The sequence below is a fragment of the Loxodonta africana genome, chromosome 10 (assembly GCF_030014295.1).
Source record: "Loxodonta africana isolate mLoxAfr1 chromosome 10, mLoxAfr1.hap2, whole genome shotgun sequence".
In the NCBI taxonomy this organism is placed as follows: Eukaryota; Metazoa; Chordata; class Mammalia; order Proboscidea; family Elephantidae; genus Loxodonta; species Loxodonta africana.
The window spans coordinates 41,945,938-41,967,849 of record NC_087351.1 but is presented as its reverse complement, the minus strand read 5'-3'; positions in this window follow the sequence as shown (position 1 = coordinate 41,967,849).

Genomic DNA, 21,912 nt, shown 5'->3' with positions numbered 1-21,912 from the left:
TGCAGAGAGAATCTCAGCCATCCGAGCTGTTCCAGCCATCCCAGCCGAGATCTCAGGTATTTGAAAGAGGCCATCTTAGACTATCCTGTTCTAACTCAGGCAAATAAATGGAGTATACCCAAATCTTTGTCTCAGAATTTACTTCTGGGGGAATCCACATTAAGGCACCTACTTATGATCTTCTTATCCCTTACATGCCAATCCCAATCTAATCTCAAATGTGTCAACTTTACGCTCTAAAATCTCTTGAATCATTGCACATTGTTTTTAGTTTCAGTACACCTATGTTTGCTGTATTTGAAGTGAGTTTCTTATAGACAGCATATTGTTGGATTCTGTTTTTTGTTTGGTTTAGTTTTTGTTCAGTCTGCCAATCTCTGGCTTTTACTTGGTGTATTTCAGCCATTAATATTTAAGGAAATTATTGTTATATCAGGGCTTAAGTTTCTTCAGCACTTGAACGATGCTGTGCCGCTTCCTTCTGGCCTCTGTGGCTGTCTTATTTACCAAGTGCTGCTGTAACAAAAATAACACAAGTAGGTGGCTTTAAAGAACAGAAATGTATGTTCTCACAGTACTGAAAGCTAGAAGTCCAAATCAGGGTTACAACCATGTTGATTTCTTCTTTGTTGGTAGCTCCAGGCATTCCTTGGTTCCTTGGCATGCAGAGGATGCTCACATGGCATCTGTCTTCCCCTATGTTTATGCTGGTGCTTTTATAACTCAGAAGTGATGATGTTTAGGATCCACCCTACACTGGTATAACTTCATTAACGTAACAAAAAATACTATTTCCAAACGATCACATTCTAAGGTACAAAGGCCAAGAATTCAACACATTTTGGTGGGATGGGGGTTAGGGTACATAATACAATCCATAATAGTGGCTTTTGATGAGAAATCCCCTGCCATTCAAATTGCTTCTTTCCCAATAAAAAAAAAATAGATACCAAAAAAAAAAAACAAAAACAAAAAACCACTGCCGTTGAGTCGATTCCAACTCATAGCAAGTCTATAGGACAGAGTAGAACTCCCCCATAGAGTTTCCAAGGAGCACCTGGTGGATTCGAACTGCTGACCTTTTTGGTTAGCAGTTGTAGCACTTAACTGCTACGCCAGATAAGGTGTCATTTATCTCTAGCTGCTTTCAAGATGTTTTCTTTGTCATAGTTTTCAGAAGTTTCATTGTGATGCGTCTTGGTAAGGAATTCTTTGGATCTGTCTTGTTAGGGGTTTGCTCAGTTTTTTTTTAATTCGTAGAGCATATCTTTTGCTAAATTAGGGGAATGTTCAGCTACTATTTCTTTGAATTCTTGTTAAGCTTGCCCTCTTTTTCCTCCCCTTACGGAACTCCAGTGGCATGAATGTTAGACCTTTGCATGATCCCACCAGTCACTGAGGATCTGTTCATTTTTGTTGCAGTCTAATTTTCTCCTTTTGTTAAGACTGGATAATATCTATTAATCTCTCTTTAAACTCACTGATTCCTTCCTCCATCCTCTCCAGTCTTCTATTAAACCCATCCAGCAAGTGAGTTTTTTACTTCAATTATTGTTTTTTTAGTTATAAAATTTCCATTTGGTTTTTCATATGTATATGGATATATATAATTAATAAATACAAATAATAAAATTTATTTTTCCCTGAAGCTTTACATTTCTTTCTGAGTTGTTCTATTTTTTCATTTGTTTTAAGCATGTTCATAATTGTTCATTAAAGCATTTTTATAATGACTGAGTTAGAATACTTGTCAGATAATTTCAGCATCTTTGTCATTTTTTTTTTCTTCTGTTTAGTGTCTTCTTATTCATGTTAGGGTTTCCTGGTTCTTGTTATGACAGTGACTTTCAATTGTATCCTGGACATTTTAGATATTATGTTATGATACTCTGAATCTTATTTAAATCTTCTGTTTTAGCAGGCCTCCTTTGACAACCTCCCCTTCAAGGGGAAGGAAGGTACCACCTCATTACTGCCAGGTGGAAGTGGAAGTCCAATTCCCTACTCAGTTTGCTTTGCCACCTTGTGGGGGAAGGGTGCCTTATTACTACTGGTCAGGTATGGAATTTCAGGCTGCCCACTAGGTCTCTGCTGACGCTAATACAGTGGGGAAGGGATGGCTCATTATTGCCAAGTTGGGGTAGAAGTCCAGGTTCACCATATACTCTCTATTAATAGAAGTCTAACAGGTTCCACACTTGACTTTTTCTGATACCACCGCAATCGTGGAGCAGTGGGGTGTTGGGTGTGGGTGGGAACTTATAGTGGGGTGAAAATTGAGGTCTAGTCTTCCCTCTTGGTCTTTGGTAGTGGGTGTAGGGCTACATATTTTCTCATGGTATTAGGCTGGGTCCCTATAAGTCAAAAATCGACTCAATGGCACCCAACAACAATAGGGTAGTAATTGTCACAAAGTTTTCTGTCTTGCTAGGCTGCCCCTTTTTGGTACTTTGGCTAGGGAAAACAGGCTTTCTGGGCTTTTTTTGTTTGCATGTGATGGTGTTTCTGGGTATCCGGCATCCAGGCCAGAATATATGGAGCAAAAAGAAACCCCAGGAAATTGACGCTGTGTTATTCCTTGGTTCTAAAGGTCCACAGTCAGTCTGCCTTCTTCTTACCACTTTTCAGAGCCTTTTATGTTGTTTAATATATAATATCCAGAATTTTTAGCTGTATTTAGCAGGAGGGACAGGGAGAAGTGCATCCACTCCATATTATCCAAAACCAGAAGCCTCGTAAATTCTCATCAATTTGTATATATTTTATAACAATCATGAAATGTTAATATAATAATACATGTATTAAAAGCAAAAAATTTAACACATATAGAGGAGGTGAATGTTCAGAATTTTTTTATTGATGGAGTGCATAGCCAAATGCAGTACTCAAGCTACCGTTGTAATAAAAGCAATCTGGCCTGTTTCTAGGTCTGGCTCTGCCTCTAACTCACTGGGTGATTTGGGACATTCATTTTTTCACCTCTACAATGAAGCAATTAGACACGACCACTTTCACCTCTAAATTTGCACAAGGAATTCCAGCTATATCCCCCTAAGAGATATAAAATTGTTCTTGTTGGTGTTAGGTGCCTTCAAGTTGGTTCCTGCTCATAGTGACCCTATGCACCACAGAATGAAATACTGCCCAGTCCTGTGCCAGCCTCACAATCATGTTTGAGCCCATTGTTGTAGCCACTGTGTCAATCCATCTCGTTGAGGGTTTTCTTCTTTTTTGCTGACCCTCTAATTTACCAAGCATGATGTCCTACTCCAGGGACTGATCCCTCCTGATAACATGTCCAAAGTATGTGAAATGAAGTCTCGTCATCCCTGCTTCAAAGTAGCTTTCTGGCTGTACTACTTCCAAGACAGATTTGTTCGCTCTTCTGGCAGTCAATGTTATATTCTATATTCTTCGCCAACACCATAATTCAAAATCATCAATTTTCCTTCTGTCTTCCTCATTTGTTGTCCAGCTTTCACATGCATATGAGGTGACTGAAAATATCATGGCTTGGGTCAGGCTTACCTTAGTCCTCAAAGTGACATCTTTGCTTTTTAACATTTCAGAGATGTCTTTTACAGCAGATTTGCCCAATGCAGTACGTCATTTGATTTCTTGACTGCTGCGTCCATAGGCATTGATTTTGGATCTAAGTAAAATGAAGTCCTTGACAACTTCATTTTCTCTGTTTATCATGATGCTGCTTATTGGTCCAGTTGTGAGGATTTTTGTTTTCTTTATGTTGACGTATAATCCATACTGAAGGCTGTAGTCTTTGATCTTCATCAGTAAGTGCTTCAAGTCATCTTCGTTTTCAGCAAGCAAGGTTGAAAATTGTTACCATTATTGATGTTTTATACAAGGTGGTTTTTAAATTCTCAAAACTATTCATTCCCTATAGGATAAACTTTTATCCAAATTTTGTTATAATTACTTAATCAAGATTTATCTCATACAGGTAATGGTTATATAAAAGGGGTCTATTATTCTAATTTTCTGAGAATTGTTAATTTCAGGGTTACACTATTGTATAAAGTAATTTAGTATTTTTCCTTGCTACTTTTCTGTAATTTGCCTCTCTCCTTCTCTTTTCTGATAGAACTTAAAAGGTCAAAAGCAGAAAGACTATTAAACATTTTACCTAGTGGTTCAAGATAATAGATATTTGTCTTTTGTGCTCTGTATGTACTGTTGTTGTTGTTGTTAGGTGCCATCAAGCTGGTTCTGACTCATAGCGACCCTATGTACCCGGTCCTGTGCCATCCTCACAATCGTTATGCTTGAGCCCATTTTTGCAGCCACCATGTCAGTCCATCTCGTTAAGGGTCTTCCTCTTTTTCGCTGACCCTCTACCAAGCATAATGTCCTTCTCCAGAGACTGATCCCTCCTGATAACATGTCCAAAGTATGTGAGACATAGTCTCACCATCCTTACTTCTAAGGAGCATTCTGGTTGTGCTTCTTCCAAGACAGATTTGTTCATTCTTTTGGCGATTCATGGTATACTCAGTATTCTTCACCAACACGACAATTCAAAGACGTTAATTCTTCTTCAGTCTTCCTTATTCATTGCCCAGCTTTCGCATGCATATGAGGTGATTAAAAACACCATGGTGTGGGTCAGGCGCACCTTAGTCTTCAAGGTGACATCTTTACTTTTCAACACTTTAAAGAGGTCTTTTGCAGCAGATTTGTCCAATGCAGTACGTCCTTTGATTTCCTTACTGCTGTTTCCATGGGCATTGATTGTGGATCCAAGTAAAATGAAATCCTTGACAACTTCAATCTTTTCTTTGTTTATCATGATGTTTCTTATTGGTCCAGTTGTGAGGATTTTTGTTTTCTTTATGTTGAGGCGTAATCCATACTGAAGGCTGTGTAAACCATACAGATGGCTCTGGAAACTCTGTGGGGTCAGTTCTACTCTGTCCTATAGGGGTGCTATGAGTTGGAATCCACTTGACGGCAATGGGCTCTGTGTGTATAAATAAAATATATTTCTTTTACTCTAACATGTTATATGCCAGATTCATCACTTTGCCAAAACAAATTCCAGAAGTTAATGATTTGGGGATTAGGAGTAGAAGGGCTATTTTAGAATGACTTTATATTGCACCATAGCTTAGTTTGGCTAATACAGCACAGGTGTGTGTGTGTGTGTGTTAGACATATTTGTTCAAAAGAAACTGGCTTCTTCCAGGTTGTTTCAAGGCTGTGGGCTACTAATGCCCTCTACAGAGACACAGTGCCTGTGGTGTCTGAGGACATAGGTGAGTTAGAGAGATCATATTGACATAACTTGGGTATTAGGCAGGCAAAATTTACAGGCCAAATAGGATTTGTATTGCTTAATTATTTTTTAAAACTGAAAATTAGATTATTTCATCAAGTGGATCATTTCTCAGTAATATGTCACTTTATAAGTGTGATGGTTAATTTTATGTGTCAACTTGGCTAGACTATGATTCTCAGTCATTTGGCCAGACACTGGACTTGTCACTGTTCCATAATGTTATGTAATGTAATGTAATGACCTTCCATGAAGTGATCTGATGTAATCAACCGATTAGTTGAAAGGGGAGTTTCCTTGGGGTGTGGTCTGCCTCCAGAATATAAATGGATGTTCTGGCAAAGCTCACTCTCTCTTTTGACTCTGTACTCTTCTCGTTGTCTGACCTATGAATTTTGGGACCTAAGCCTTCAGAAGTCTCTGGCCTGTCACTTCACTACAAGTTTTGGACCCGCCAGCCCCACAATTGCATGAGTCAACCCCTTGAAGTGAATCTCTCACTGGTTTTGCGCCTCTAGAGGACCCAAACTAAGACAGTAATTTTGAAAACTGAGATTGCTTTCTAAAAACAGAAAATTTTCTTTTGATATAATTTTATAAGATTTTGAAAATCGATTTTTAAATACTCTTTATTCCCTGTGTTTTTCAACCAGATGCTTATCATTTTTAAAGTTCTATGCTTTAGTGTGGAGCCCTGGTGGCATAGTGGTTAAGAGCTTGGCTGCTAATCAAAAGGTCAGCAGTTCAAATCTACCAGCTGCTTCTTGGAAACCGTATGGAGCAGCCCTACTCTGTCCTACAGGGTCAGTGTGAGTTGGAACCAACCCAACAGCACCCAACAACAACATACTTTAGTATTGAGAGTATTTTATTGGCACTTACATTTCTAGCCAATTAACAAAGGACTAGAAAAAGTCTATTTGGAAGGACAATGAGGAGCAGCAAAGCAACTACTGTACAATTTCACTTGACAGTGATATTTCACCAAGTTAATTTCTGTCATAATAAAATACAGTAACGTATATATATTCTATCACTTACTTTCCAAATATAGCATACATCAGTTTTTAATTTCTGACAGCAGAAGTGATGTTCTCCTGAGGTTTCAAATTTGATTTGAATATTCAATTAAAAATTTAGTAAATGTCTTGCTAATTTAAAAAAAAAAGCTTTTTTTTTATTTTGTCAGTTTAATATATTTCTTCATTACAAAACCTTTGAAATATTTTACATCTCTGAATAATTCTATTTTAAAAGTCTCTAGACATAATCCTTGTTGGCAGACCCAGTCTCTCCCACAATCTATTAGTCTTGGTTTATACTGTTTCCTGTGTTTCTAAATCTTTATTTCAATTTATGAGTATATTTCCTTACCGAGTGATTGTGCTATTATTCCCATAAAGAAAAGTGTGTTAGCAAAAACATAGCAATAAGCTACACGTTCAATCATAGGGGCTCACTTAAACTGTATTCTACAGTACTTTGTAGTCATTTCAAACGTTGTTTCTGAAGATTTAACGACTTGGGAAAATGCCTTTATATATTAAGTTTAAAAATCAGTTTGTAAAGCAATATTTTCAATATGATTCCATACATGTTCACATAGGAAAAAAAAAGAGGGGGAGAACATTAATATGTTACCTCTGGGTTAGGAAATTATGGATGATTTTTATTTTTTGCTTAGACTTATGTTTTTCCTAGATTTTCCACAACAATCGTGTATTACTTTATAATCGAAATAATCATCATAATCAGAAAAAGAACAATAAATGTTATTCTATTCAAGACATTTGATATTTTTGGAAGTTAGTCCATGAGATATGTTACCCATTGTGGGAGACATTTTAAACTCAAGCCATTGCCTTGTTTAGCAAATAATTATTGAACTATTCTATGCCGATTTAGTCCTTGGTTCTGGGGACACCTGAGGAGGGGTATGCACAGATGATTACAAAATAGCTCCCACAGGTATCAAACCAAACCTGTTGCCATTGAGTCAATTCTGACTCACAGCAACCCTGTAGGAAGGAGTAGAACTGCGCCATAGGGTTTACAAGGAGTACCTAGTAGGTTTGAACTGCTGACCTTATGGTTAGCAGCTATAGCTCTTAACCACTATGCCACAAGGGTTGCCCATATAGGATGCAAGTAAAAACAATACTGTGTGATAGGTGCTATAGTAATAACCCTAAGAAAGTGCTATAAGCATATCAAGGCAGAGGAGCTAGCTATGTCAAGTGAAGCGTCCTGAGTCAGACTGAACCTCATTGATAGCCCCACAAGGAAATGTCTTTCTGGTTTACAGTTAGTTTCTAGGAACTAAGATTTTAACCAGAGTGAATATAAAAGACTGCTATTTTGAAAAATGTCTGTAATTTTTTGATCTTCAAAATTGTAGCCTAACAGTTTCTTTCAAAAAGCATAGTAATGAGCATTTTAAATTTCTGGTGCTAAGGGATACCAAGGCGAGTAAAACAAGAGTCTTCACCTCAGGTAGCTCAGAGTATAGATCAACTGATTTTCTGTGGACACCTATGATAATTTTATCCAAAAATTCTCTTCGAAAATCATACAATGAGAATTAGAAAACATACAGTTATCCTTCTTGTTTTGGCTGTGAGGAAGCTTAAAGGTAAATCTTATACTTGGCAGCATTAATCATGCATATTCAGATATTTGCTGACCTCATTTATTTATTTTTTGAACATTTTTTCGTGGTTTGGGTAAAAGTTTACAGAGCAAATTAGTTTCCCAACAATTTATACACATTGCGTTTGGTGACATTAGTTGCAATCCCTGCATGTAACAGTACTCTACCCCCTTCCTCCCTAGGTTCTCCATTTCCATTCCTTCTAGTCTTTCCTGCCCCTTCCTGCCTTCTGAACTTCGTTTTTGGGCAAATGCTGTCCTTTTAGTCTTGTATGGTTGATTGTTCTGAGGAGTACATTCCTCAGGGGTGTTACTGTCCACTGTACAGGTCTGTCTATTGTTTCGTTGAAGAGTGATCTCCAGGAGTGGGTTCAGTTCCAGGTTTGAAGTGTGTCTAAGGGCCATTGCCTCGGGGGTTCCACCGGTCCCTGTCAGACTGGTAAATCTGGTCTTTTCTATGAATTTGAATTTTGTTCAACATTTTTCTCCCACTCTGCCCAGGATCTTTTATTGTGATCCGGATCAGAGCAGTCAGCAGTGGTAGTTGGGCACCATCTAGTTCTTCAGTTCTTAGGCTAGTGGAGGCTGTGGTTCGTGTGGTCCATTAGTCCTTTGGAGTAATTGTTTCCTTGAGTCTTTGATTTTCTTCACTCTTCTTTGCTCTGGATGGAAACCAATAGTTGTATCTTAGATGGCCACTTGCAAGCCTTTAAGACCCCTGTTGCTACTCACCAAAATAGGATGTAGAACACTGTCTTTATGGAATATGTTATGCCAATTGACCTAGATGTCCCCTGAGAATATGGTCCTAAGCCTTCAAGCCCAGTAACTCAGCCCCTCAAGGTATTTGGTTATGGCTAAGAAGTTTTCATAACTTTGCCCCCTGTGTGCTCTACATGGATATATTCGCAGAACATACAATTGCATATGTAGAAATATTCTCTGCCAAGCCTGTACACATGTGCTTATGGGTGTACTCCCATACACGATCCCACATCTGTTCAGCTTACATATCTATGTATGCACTCAAAAAATTGTTATTACTGTTACTGCAGGATTGTGTTTGTAATAGTATTTACCGTTGTTGCCTTTTACTCTTGTGTACTTCTCAGTGTTTTCCTTTGCCTTGGCCATGTTGTGCTGATATCCTCCTTATTGTGTATTGCCTTTCCCTTCATCCAAGTCAACAGGTGTCTGCTATCTAGTTAGTGATTTTCTCTCCCTCCCCCTCCCATTTCTAATTTATTTCGATAAAAAGATTTGTAGTCATTGAAACAGTTTTATTTTTTCTGAAAAGGATACAGGTGACAAATCATAAATTAAAAATACACAAACACATCCATTATTTAATTATAAAATATTTAGAATTCTATATAAAAACAAAGAAAATACATTTGGTAAAGGAAATAAAGTTCAAAAGGAATCTTCCTCATTGGTGATATAAATTTATTTCTCCAAAGCAAGTAACATTTTGTATTTCAATAACTGAGTTCTGTTTTGTTAAGGTTCAGTTTCCAAGGTCAGATATAGGTGAGAATGCACTGAAATTAAAAAGAGAGAGAGAGAAGGCAAAGATGTGCTGGGCAGTGACAGAACTGCTGTTGCATGGACAAACCAACAAGCATTCAAATCCTACTGTCTATACTTTTCAACTTTGGCATCCAACAAGCGCAGCAAAGCACAAAGGCTAAAGTACTCTAGAATGTCCTTCTTTCATAAAGAGTAAGAAGAGTACACTGTTCTTTTTGAAGTACATTCTGAAATAAGCCTAAAATTTAATATTTTTTCTTTTTTCAGTTTATGAGGACTTCTCCTAGACACGCTAGATGATTGATTAAACAAAACAAAATACATTTATTAATCAGTCAATTCTGACTCATTGTGACCCTATAGGACAGAGTAGAACTGCCCCATAAGGCTTCCAAGGCTGTAAATCTTTAACAAAGCACACTGCCATATCTTTCTCTCTCAGCGTGCTTGTAGGTTCAAGCTACTCACCTTTCAGCTGGCAGCCAAATGGTTTAACCACTGTGCCACCAAGGCTCCTCATATTTATAAAAACTTATGTGTAATATTATATAAATATACAAAGACCTTACATATTTAAAATGAATGTAAAATTAATATTTAATTCAAGAAGTAAATATTCTAGTTACAGCTGTGTGAGGAGAAGATTTTTAATTTGATGCATATGAGATCAAACATGTAAATAACTGAATTTAAAAATAGTAAAGTACCAGGAAGAAGGTTTATTGTGGTTGAAACAGTATGTGTCTTAAGGAATGTATGTTGGAGAATACGAGTTAGTAAAGAAGATGCAGCATTATGATTAGGTAAAATACATCTTCGCTTCCATATAAATGGCCTCATTTTGATGAGCTCTGGTGGCACAGTGATTAAGTGCTTGGCTGCTAATGGAAAGGATGGCATTTTGAACCCACCAGTGGCTCCATGGGAGAAAGATGTGGCAGTCTACTTCCGTAAAGATTATAGCCTTGGAAACTGTATGGGCAGTTCTACTCTGTCCTATACCATCGCTATGAGTCAGAATTGACGCTATGGCAGCGAGTTTTTTACCTTATTTTAATTATGCAGGCTTTGATCTCAGTGGAATACGCATTTTATAGCAGTAAGTGGATCTTGGACATAATGCCATTTAAAACTTTTCTAAGCCAAGGAAAACAAATTATTTTTTCTTAAACCATTAAAAGCTATTTTTCCTGGTTATGTCACTAAGAAATAAATGTGCCAAATTCTTTCCCTTAAATAAGTTCATTTTCTAAATCAAGTATCAGAAACCACACACAAGAAATTTTAGCTCAAAAATATTTTTTTCCAGTAAGCAGCCCAAAAAGGAACTTTGAATTAATTGTACCTCCTTTTTTCCTTTCTTATTAAGTTTCATAATTCCATCATTATTTTAAAAAGATATACTGAATGAAAGAATGTAAAGTCACACAAAATGTCATGTACTAAAAAAAATAAATTAAGTTATGGAATATTACCAACTAATAAGATATATTTGATATTCGTAGTTGGAAAACGTTTGGATATGACACTGACCTGGAAGAATGGAGGAAATGTTTGTATCCCTGGAACCAGTGAGCCTTAAAAACAGGATTAGACGAATTGCATCTTTATAAAAAAATAAATGCACCCTACTGTTAATAGTTTCTGAATTCGAATGTGCACAATTAGATTTCGCAACTCTAAGAAGTTTTTTTTTTTTTTTTTTTAAGTAGCCTTCTGAGTACACTGAAGCTGGAGGAAAAACGTTAAAGGGGTGATTTCACTTTGTTTTCTACAGAAGACCTGAGCAAATTTTATGATACCTTGGAACCATCGGGTTGTAGCTCTTATTACAACAGCAGAGTCCAAGTTTTTTACTTCAGGAAGGAATACTTAAGGAATCAAGTCTAACAAGAATTCATGGCAGAATATAAATGTAAATGTAAATGTAGGTATTCCCCATGGAGACAAAAACGTATACTGTTGTAAAAGCTTCAACATTTTGGACTAAAAATGTAAAAGTTTACCTATGACTTTAAGAATTAGAGAAATATAGTTTAAGAAATGCTTTTAAAAACTTAAAGGTTAACACAGGCAACTGGATCTATTTCTTCCAGCCCATCGTTGAAGTAAAAGCAAATAAAACATCATCCTATAACAGAGACAATTGATTTTTCAGAAAAGAATGCAGGTCTAAAAATCAATATATATACTCGTATATAGTAATTAAATTCTTACTTGTGAAAAACAAAGTGATAATCATCATGCTCCTAGTGGGAAAAACTAGAGTTGGGTATTTATCTGATTTCAGATTAGGGAGATATAAGCAAAGGCAGAAAAAGACATTTATAAAACAGTTTGAAAGATACAACCCCCCCCCCCAAAATTAAAAGTTGAATGCCAAAAGCATTTGCCTTTAAATATAATAAAGGAACAATATTTTTTATATATACAAATCTCTTATTCACTAATAAGGAGAAAAGGAGTATTCCAATACACAAAGGTATGAGGAACTCAGACCACTCAAAAAAGAAGACATGTAAGTGACCAGTAAGCACATAAAAATGTTTACTTTCACACGAGTAATCAAATAAATAAAAATTAAGATGAAAAATTCATATTTTACCTACTAATAAATCAATTTTATTTTGAGGGGGGAAGAGTGTTTAAAAATCATTACTCTTACAAACAGCTAGTACATTTTTCCTAGAGGCTAGTTTGTCAAAATGATTTAAAAAGCTTAAAATATGTATACCCTCTCTCCTGGAAGTTCCATTTTTAAGAATTCACCTTAAGGAATTAATCAGATCTATGCTTAAAATCTTATGTGTAAGAATATTCTCTGCAACTTTATTTGTAAAAATGAAACAGTAGAAATAATCTAAATTAGTGAGAATATTATGCAGCAGAATCACTATATTAAAAACTATTTTGCTCTAGATGTAAAGAATGGTTTGACAGCTTCTCTTAGTCTATACCTGTGCTGTTCCTTTTTTTAATAATCAAAGATTACATTATACTTATTACTGTTGGGATAGCGTGGTGCCAAAGGTTAAGCATTCTACTACTAGCTGAAAGGTTGGTGGTTCCAACTCACCCAGAGATGCTTGTATGCTATGAGTCTGAATTGGCTCGACAGCAACAGGTTTCATGCCTGATTTTAGGGACTACCATTGTGCTCACAACTCTCCATAAACCATTTGTTTAATAATCTGTTCTAGAATTTTGCTGATTATTAAGGTTAAACTCAGAAAGCCCAAAAAACCCATTGCCATTTAGTCAGTTCTGACTCATAGTGAACCTATAGGACAGAGTAGAACTGTCCCATAAGGTTTCTAAGGAGCAGCTGGTGGATTCAAACTGCTGACTTTTAGTTAGCAGCCAAACGCTTAACCGCTGTGCCACCAGGGCTCTGATCTTAAATGCAGTGGTGTAATTTTTAGAATCTTTTTTGAAAATTGGGCATTTGTGTCACTCCAGTTGTCTAGTATCTCTGTTGTTCTCCAAGAACACGTAAAGATATTGAAAATGCATCTGTGATGGTTAAGATTGTGTGTCAACTTGGCTGGGCCATGATTCTCAGTGGTTTGGCAGTCGTATCATGTGATCATTTCCATGATGAGATCTGATACAATGTGATCACCTCCATGATGAAATCTGCTGTGGGTAGCCAGTCAGTTGAAAGGGAGTTGCGGGCATGTGGCCTGCACTGATTATAAGTGGACATTATGGCAAGGCTTGTGGGCTTTTTGCTTGCGCTGGATCCTGCAGCTGGCTCCTGTCTGTCTGAACACCAGTTCTTGGGACTTGAGCTCGCAGCTAACCTGTGGTCTTACCTGCTGATCTTGGGATTCATTGATCTTTGCAGCCTGTGAGCAAGAGCCCTATTGTCTGACCTGCAATGTCAGGTTCCTCAACCCCTGCAGCTACGTGAATCAGGAGAAGCCTCTATCCTGACCCACGAACTTGGGATGTTCCAGCTTCTACAACTGCGTGAGCCATTTCCTCGACAGAAATCTCTCTCTCTATATATTTATATGCTTCACTGGTTGTGGTTCTCTAGAGAACCCAGCCTAAGACAGCATCTATCACTGCAATTCTTTGGAAACCAATCATTTGACTGCACATAATTTATTTAGATTCTGATCATGTTCTCACTTATATTGAGCTTCAATTTCTTTATCGACCTTTTTACATACTTTTCTTTGCTAGAGAAACCAACCAAAATCAGAGTTAGCTTGCTTTCTCTTTTGTTTTTCACATTACAAAAGAGTGTTGCTGGCAGAAATGATGTATGGACTAAAACAATTTATGATAGCTACTATTCTGGTGATGCTTAAGAAGCCCTGGTGGCACAACAGTTAAGGATTTGGCTGCTAACCGGAAGGTTGGCCATTCAAACTCACCCAGCAGCTCCAGGGGGTGAAATACTTGGTGATCCGCTCCTGTAAAAATTACAGCCTAGAAAACCCTATGGGGCAGTTCTACTCTGTCACATGGGGTTGGTATGAGTAGAAAATTGATTTGATAGCACCCAACAACGACGTGTACCAGGCACTCTGTCATGTGCTTTTATGGACACTAAATCATTTAATACAACTTTTCAATAGTGTAGCTGTACAAATGGGGGTACTGAGGACTCAGAACACAATTAGTGGAAGTGCCAGTGTGTGATTCCAGGAAGCCTGTTTTCAGAGCCTTAGCTCTTAACCACAACACTAATAAGTGGCATGTCTACTATCAAACTTTAATTAGCCTGTTTCCAAAGCAGATTCTCATTCTAGCACAATAGCTGTTTTCAGACTTCTTGTTCGCAATGGCAACTTTTATTTCCAAATGAATTTGTGGCCTTCACAACAGGCAGTTTGCAAACTCTTGTTCTATAACATTTTATATCCCAAGAGCATCACTGACATATAAAATTAGCCAGTTGTTTTGTTGCTCATATACCTTATGCTGAGTTTATTTCTCACCTGGGTCATTTGTGATTTTATAGTTGAAAGCTTGTCTTCGAGGGCCTCCTATCCTTTTGGGAGGAGAAGGGTTCTCTGAGTCTAGGATCATACCTGTATTTTCTTTGAATTTTTGAAATCTGTTTTCTTCAGGAACAAATTAGTTTTTCTCTTTGGTGAAAATTAAATCACAAGTTGACTTTTCCCCCTTTATTTTCCATGTAATTATTAGCAAGATGTTCACGTTTTACCAGGTTTTTGGCAGATGTCTGTATGGTTGACATTACCCCTCTTTAACCTTGCCTGACAGACTGTCATATATGAGCATATTTAAACAAATGACAATAAAAAACGTTTGCCACATACATTTAACTTCTATAGATTGATCAACTGATCTAATAAACATCTTTATCCTGATGCTTACAACTGTTAGTGCTCAATAGTACAAACAAAGAGGACAGCCTGGAACCGTACTTTCTCCTCAAATTTCTGATTTCCATATTGGTGTAGATTTCTCTGACCCTCAGTTTGCTAAAGTGTAAAATGGTTGGACTAGGAGGGAGTCGGCTCAACGGCACTGGGTTAGGGGATACTATCTTATCACTCACTGAATTGCATATACTTTGTACTCCCTTTTCTTTCTCTGCTGTCTGTTTTATCTGGACAAAGCATACAGTGGTCTAGAATGGTTCCCATTCAAATCAGTTTATTCTTAATCCTCTTTCTGATTATTCACTGTGAATTACTGGACACTTAGTTTTTTTTTTTTTAGCATATTATAAAGCTGTCTTTGTCATTCCTCCTTGTTTTTCATAGTATCTACTTTTAATTATCTGGACAATTTTCTTTACCTTCAACTTTTAATCTAAATACTTTTAAATTTGTCATATATCATTTCCCAAAATGTGTTCTGTGGAACATTAGCTATGTAATATATAAAGATATGTTTACATGTAAAAAAAAAAAAAAGAGGGAAGTTCTGAAGTAAAAAAATGTTTAGAAAGTATTGGGTTAAATGAAATAAAACTTCTTCAGAGTTTTCAGAACCTTTAAATGCTAATATACACAGAAAATTTAAATGTTAATTTTTAAGCTCTCCAAGAAAAGTAAAGCTTATGCTGTGACTCTCAAAATTATTTCAACATACAACCCTCTTTGAAAAACATCCATCTTTGGAAATTGGCCTAAGTACCTCTGTGTACGTTTGCATACCCAAGTCACTGTTATGTGGAGTCTTGATTAAGGCATTGCACCTTCTGCCTAAGGTAGTCTTCTCAGCCATTGCCGGAAGCCTATCTTTATTCCGGTAATGTTAGCAGTGATTCAGAAAACAAAATCCCATTTCATGAATGTCATTTACTTAACCAGCTATTTCCTTTCTAGGTCCTCTTCCCAAAGTTAAAACCTCCACAAGGGATTAAAACCATTGGTATTCTCCCAAGTTCTTCAAATTTTCTATGTAGAAATTTGAAGTCACCAGAGATACAAATCAAGTTTCTTCCTGGTGTTATCTATTGCTCATTCCCTTTTCATCAGGCAGAGGTGGGTAGCAGTTGGCAAACTCTGACAGCTCTCAAGTGTCTACAACCAACCTTGTGTGGAGATTTTCTGTTTGTCATGGGGAGCTCCAGTGGCTTGAGGTTTTTTTTCTTCTTCTTCTCTTTATTTACTCCTTTACATTCAGTAAATTATCAGCCTCTTAAAAGAAATTTTGATTCTGCAGGGTTTCTTTAGAATTCCCTTCATTGCCCCTACTCCCTTCTTAATCATTTCCAATGCCCGACAAGAACCTTTTTGCTATTGAGTAAGCAGGATATCTAAGTTCCTATAAGTCACATATAACTGATGGGTGCTTTAAGCCCTCTCCCTCTAGTGATTTCATCTAATCTCACTTTGAAATGTCTTCTTCATGCTGATGATTTCCAAGTATATTTCTGGCTCTTCTCTTTCGAACTCTGAACTTATATATCCAGCTCTAGTTGATATTTCTACTTCAGTGGCTAGTGTCATCTCAAAGTCAACACGGTCAAAGCAAAAATCTTATTTCCTCCCCAAATCTGCTCTTCCGTGTCTTCTCTGTCTCTGTTATTAGTACCACTATCAGGCCAATTCCTTAGAAACTTAGGAGTCTTTCTTGACACTCTTGTTCTCTCACCCCCTGAAAACCTCTGATTTGTGGGCAAAGACATTCAGCTCTGCCTAGAAAATAGGTCCTGAGTTTGTCCATTTCTCAGCACCTCTACTACTATGACCATAGTTGTTCAAGCCATGTATCTGTTGCCTCCCAATAGTCTCCTACATGATGTCTCTACTTTTCCATAAAAGCCAGTTTTAAAAAGTGCTAATTAAGTCTTACCTCTTTCTGGTGTAAAACCTTTCAGTGGTTCCATAATGCACTTAGAGTAAAATAAAAACTCCCTACCATGGCCTCCATGAGCCTTTGTGATTTGATTTCTACTAACTCTCTGATCTCATCTCATGCCATTGTTGCTCACTATGATCCTGGCCCTTTCTTCTTGTGACTTCAGAATGCCAAACACATTCATGGGTGAAAGTCTTTGCACTAGCTCTTCCCTATGCCTAGAATGTTATTCACCCAGATCTTTTTAAGGCCAGCCCCATTCTATCATCCACGTTTCTTCTGAAATATCAACTCCTCAGTGAAACCTTCTCTTACCTCTGGTCCAAAGTCATGCCCTCCTCAGCTCCCACAAGTCACTCTCTTTACTACTGCATTAATTTATTCATTCAATAATAACTATCAGAATTTATCTTATTTATCATTCTCCCTCCTACTATGTTTGTTTGTTTTTCCCTCTTATTCATGAAAACTCTGTTAGATTAGGGTGCCTCGTCTACCTTCGCTGCTGTACACCCAGTGCCAGTACAGTACCTGGCACAGAGAAAGTCCTCAATAAATAGTTGTGGCATCTACAAAATGTGAATGTCTCCAGCTCTCCTAAATCTCAAGTGAAATTAGCTTTTGTTGGTCCCTTGTAAACTGACCGGCAAACTTTTTTAGTGTTACCTTGAAACTCTTTTCCTTCTGGTAATAGAAGTTGTGGAATATCAGTTTAATTTCAACTTTGGAAGGAAAGAAAATATATTTTTTGACATTAAAAAAAAAACTTCTTAGAGAATTCAGAAGGGCACTGCATCAAGGATAATTCCACAGTTCTCTGAGATTAGCTGTATCTGCTACATTAAGAAAATTACATTCTACCATGGATGGGTCACTATGAGTCAGAATCTACTCAAGGACACCCAACAACAACAACATGGATGGAGGAAGTAACAAGCATGGGAAATACTAATGCACACATGTATGTCTTCTCACACCACCAAATCCAGAGAGAATAGATTTAAGTATCTTCAGGGGCAGTGAATGACACAATGTTGTTGGGAACTTCAAAGCTCCATCACTATCCATCCTTCTACAGCCAGGTGATCTCTGACAAAGAGTTGAAGTCCATTCAATGGGGGGAGAAACAGTCTTTTTAACAAATGGTGCTGGCAAAATTGGTTATCCATTTGTAGAAAAATGTAACAGGATCCATGCCTCACACCATACACAAAAATTAACTTAAAATGGATCAAACAGGTAAACGTTAAAGCTAAAACTATGAAGTTCCTGGAAGAGAATACAGGGACAAAACAAGGGGGCCAAGTTTTTGGCATAAATGTCCTATCAAACACAACTAAAAATAATACAAACAACAGAAGATAATTTAGATAACAGGGACCTCCTAAAAATTAAATACTTCTGCTCATCAAAAGACTACCAACAGTGTAAGAAGAGAACCTACAGACTTGGAAAAACCTTTGGCAATGACATATCAGACAAAGTTCTAATCTCTAAAATATATAGAAAACTTCAGCAACTCAACAACAAAGACAAACAATCCAATCCAAAAATCGGTAAAGGATATGAACAGAGACTTCACCAAAGAGGACATTCAGGTGACCAACAAATACATGAAAAGATGCTCACAATCATTAGCATTGTTGTTGTTGTTAGGTGCTATTGAGTTGGTTCTGACTCATAGTGACCCTAAGTACAACGGAACGAAACACTACCCAGCCCTGTGCCATTCTTATAATCACCGCTATGTTTGAACCCATTGTTGCAGCCACTGTGTCAGTCCATCTCATTGAGGGTCTTCCTCTTTTTTGCTTACCTTCTACTTTACCAAGCATGATGGTTCTTCCCCAGGGACTGGTCCTTCCTGATAACACGTCCAAAGTATGTGAGACAAAGTCTCGCCATCCTCACTTACAAGGATTCTGGCTGTACTTCTTCCAAGACAGAATTGTTTCTTCTCCTAGAATTCCATGGTATATTCAATATTCTTCATCAATACCATAGTTCAAAGAAATCAATTCTTCTTTAAGCTTTCTTATTTATTGTCCAGCTTTTGCATGCATTTGAGGCGACTGAAAATGTCACGGCTTAGGTTAGGCACACATTAGTCCTCAAAGTGATATCTTTGCTTTTCAACACTTTAAGGAAGTCTTTTGCAGCAGATATGCCCAGTGCAATATATTGTTTGACTTATTGCCTGCCGCTTCCATGGGTACTGATTGTGGATCCAAGTAAAATGAAATCCTTGACAACTTCAATCTTTTCTCCGTTTATCATGATGTTGCTTATTGGTCCAGTTGTGAGGATTTTTGTTTTCTTTATGTTGAGATGTAAGCCATATTGAAGGCTGTGGTCTTTGACCTTCATCAGTAAGTGCTTCAAGTCCTCTTCACTTTCAGCAAGCAAGGTTGTGTCATCAGCATAATGCAGGTCGTTAATAAGTCTTCCTCCAGTCCTGATGCTGCATTCTTCATATAGTCCAGCTTCTCAGATTATTTGCTTAGCATACAGATTGAATAAGTATGGTGAAAGGATACAACCCTGACACACACATTTCCTGATTTTAAGCCACACAGTATCCCCTTATTCTGTTTCAAGGACTGTCTCTTGGTCTATGTACAGGTTCCCCAGGAGCACAATTAAGTGTTCTGGTTTTCCTATTCTTCACAACGTTATTCATAACTTGTTATGATCCACACAGTTGAATGCCTTTGCATAGTCAATAAAACACAGGTAAAGATCTTTCTGGCATTCTCTGCTTTCAGCCAGGATCCATCTGAAATCAGCAGAGATATCCCCGGTTCCATGTCCTTTTCTGAATCCTGTTTGAATTTCTGGCAGTTCCCCGTAGATGTACTCCTGCAACTGTTTTTTGAATTTTTTTCAGCAAAATTTTACTTGTGTGTGATATTGTTCGATAATTTCCACATTCTGTTGGATCACTTTTCTTTGGAATAGGCACAAATACAGATCTCTTCCAGTCGGTTGGCCAGGTTACTGTCTTCCAAACTGTCTGGCAGAGATGAGTGAGGGCTTCCAGCTTTGCATCTGTTTGTTGAAACATCTCAGCTGGTACTCTGTCAATTCCCAGAGCCTTGTTTTTCACCAGTGCCTTCAGTGCAGCTTAGACTTCTTTCTTCGGCACCATATGCTGATCATTTAATGTCGACCAAAGGACATCGATCTTTATGCATTTCATTTTTGATGGCTTCCAATTTTCCTAGATTCATAACTCGTACATTCCACGTTCTGATAATTAACGTATGTCTGAAGCTGTTTATTCTCATTTTGAGTCATGCCACATCAGCAAATGAAGGTTTCAAAAGCTTTATTCCTTCCACATCATTAAGGTTGACTCTACTTTGAGGAAGCAGCTCTTCCCCAGTTATACTTTGAGTGCTTTCCAACCTTAGGGGCTCATCTTCTGGCACTGTATCAGATAATATTCCATTTGCCATTAGATAGATGAAAATCAAAACTGCAATGAGATACAATCTCACCCCTGCAAAGACTGCAATTAAAAAAAAAAACTGATGAGGTTGTGGAAAGATTCTAACTCTTATACACTGCTGGTGGGATTGTAAAATGGTGCAACTACTATGGAAAACGTTGTGGCACTTCCTTAAAAACCTAGAAATAGAAATACCTTGTGATTCAGCAATCTCACTCCTAGGTATATATCCAAGAGATACAAGAGCAGTAACACAAATAGATATATGCACACCTATGTTCACTGCAGAGCCCTGGTGGCATAGTGTTTATGAGCCAAGCTGCTAACCAAAAGGATGGCAGCTCGAATCTACCAGCTGCTCCTTGGAAACCCTGTAGGGCAATTCTACTCTGTCCTATAGCGTGTTGCTATGATTTGGCATTGACTAGATGGCGACGGGTTTATGTTCATTGCGGTATTATTCACAATAGCAAAAAGATGGAAACAATCTAAGTGCCCATCAGCAGATAAATGGATAAACACATTGTGATACATACATACAATGGAATACTATGCAACTGTAAAGAATAATGAGTTCATTATTATAACATGGATGAATCTGGAGGACATTAAGAAAAAAGCCAATCACAAAAGGACAAGTATCGTATGATCCCACTATTATAAAACAGTCAAGAATAGATATACACACAGAAAGTAACATTCTTTGGTGGTTAACAGGGATGGGAGAGGGAGAGGGAGGAATCACTTTCCAGATAGTAGACACATGTTATTTTTGGTGATGGGAGAGGCACTTATCAAATACAGGTGAAATCTGCACAACTTGACCAAGGTAAATGAATACACTAAGAACTACACAAGAAAAAGGGACAGCTTTGGTAAATGCTATTATACATACAGTTTGGCAACAACAGTAATAACTACCAAAAATATGTGTGGTTACATAGATAGACATATATGTGTATATGTGTAGAGAAAGACATATGTGAGTACATGCACGTACATGTGTAGGTGTATCTCTAGGCACATGTACATACATGTTTATGTGTGCTGCTTATATAAACATATATATAATAAAGTACATAGAGGGCACAGTTACAGAGATTTCCTAGACATATCCAAACAGCTCACAGGATTGGTTTTTCCAGGTTAAAAGGCTTAAGACCATAGTCTCGTGGGATAATTCAGTCAAATGGCATAACGCAGTGCATAAAGTTAATGTTTTATACTCTAGTTTGGTGAGTAGTATCTGGGGTCTTAAAAGCTTCCGAGCAGCCATCTAAGATACAGCTATTGGTCTCTATTTGTTTGGAGCAAAAGAGAATGAAGGAAATCAAAGTCTCGAAGAAACCAGTCTACAGGACTAATAGCCCACATGAACCATGGCCTCTTCTAACTTGTGACCAGAAGAACTAGATGGTGCCCGGATACCACAACTAACTGTTCTGACCAGAGACACAATACAAGGTCCCAGATAGAATGGGAGAAAAATGTAGAACAAAATTCAAATTTCTAAAAAAGGCCAGACTTACTGGACCAATAGAGACTAGAGGCACCCCTGAGACAATTGCCCCAAGATACTCTTAGAACTTGGCACTGAAGCCACTCCTGGACATCACCTTTCATCCAAACAATAGATTGGCTTATAAAATAAACAATATCACCTGTGAGTAATGTGCTTCTTTAAACAGTCAACTAT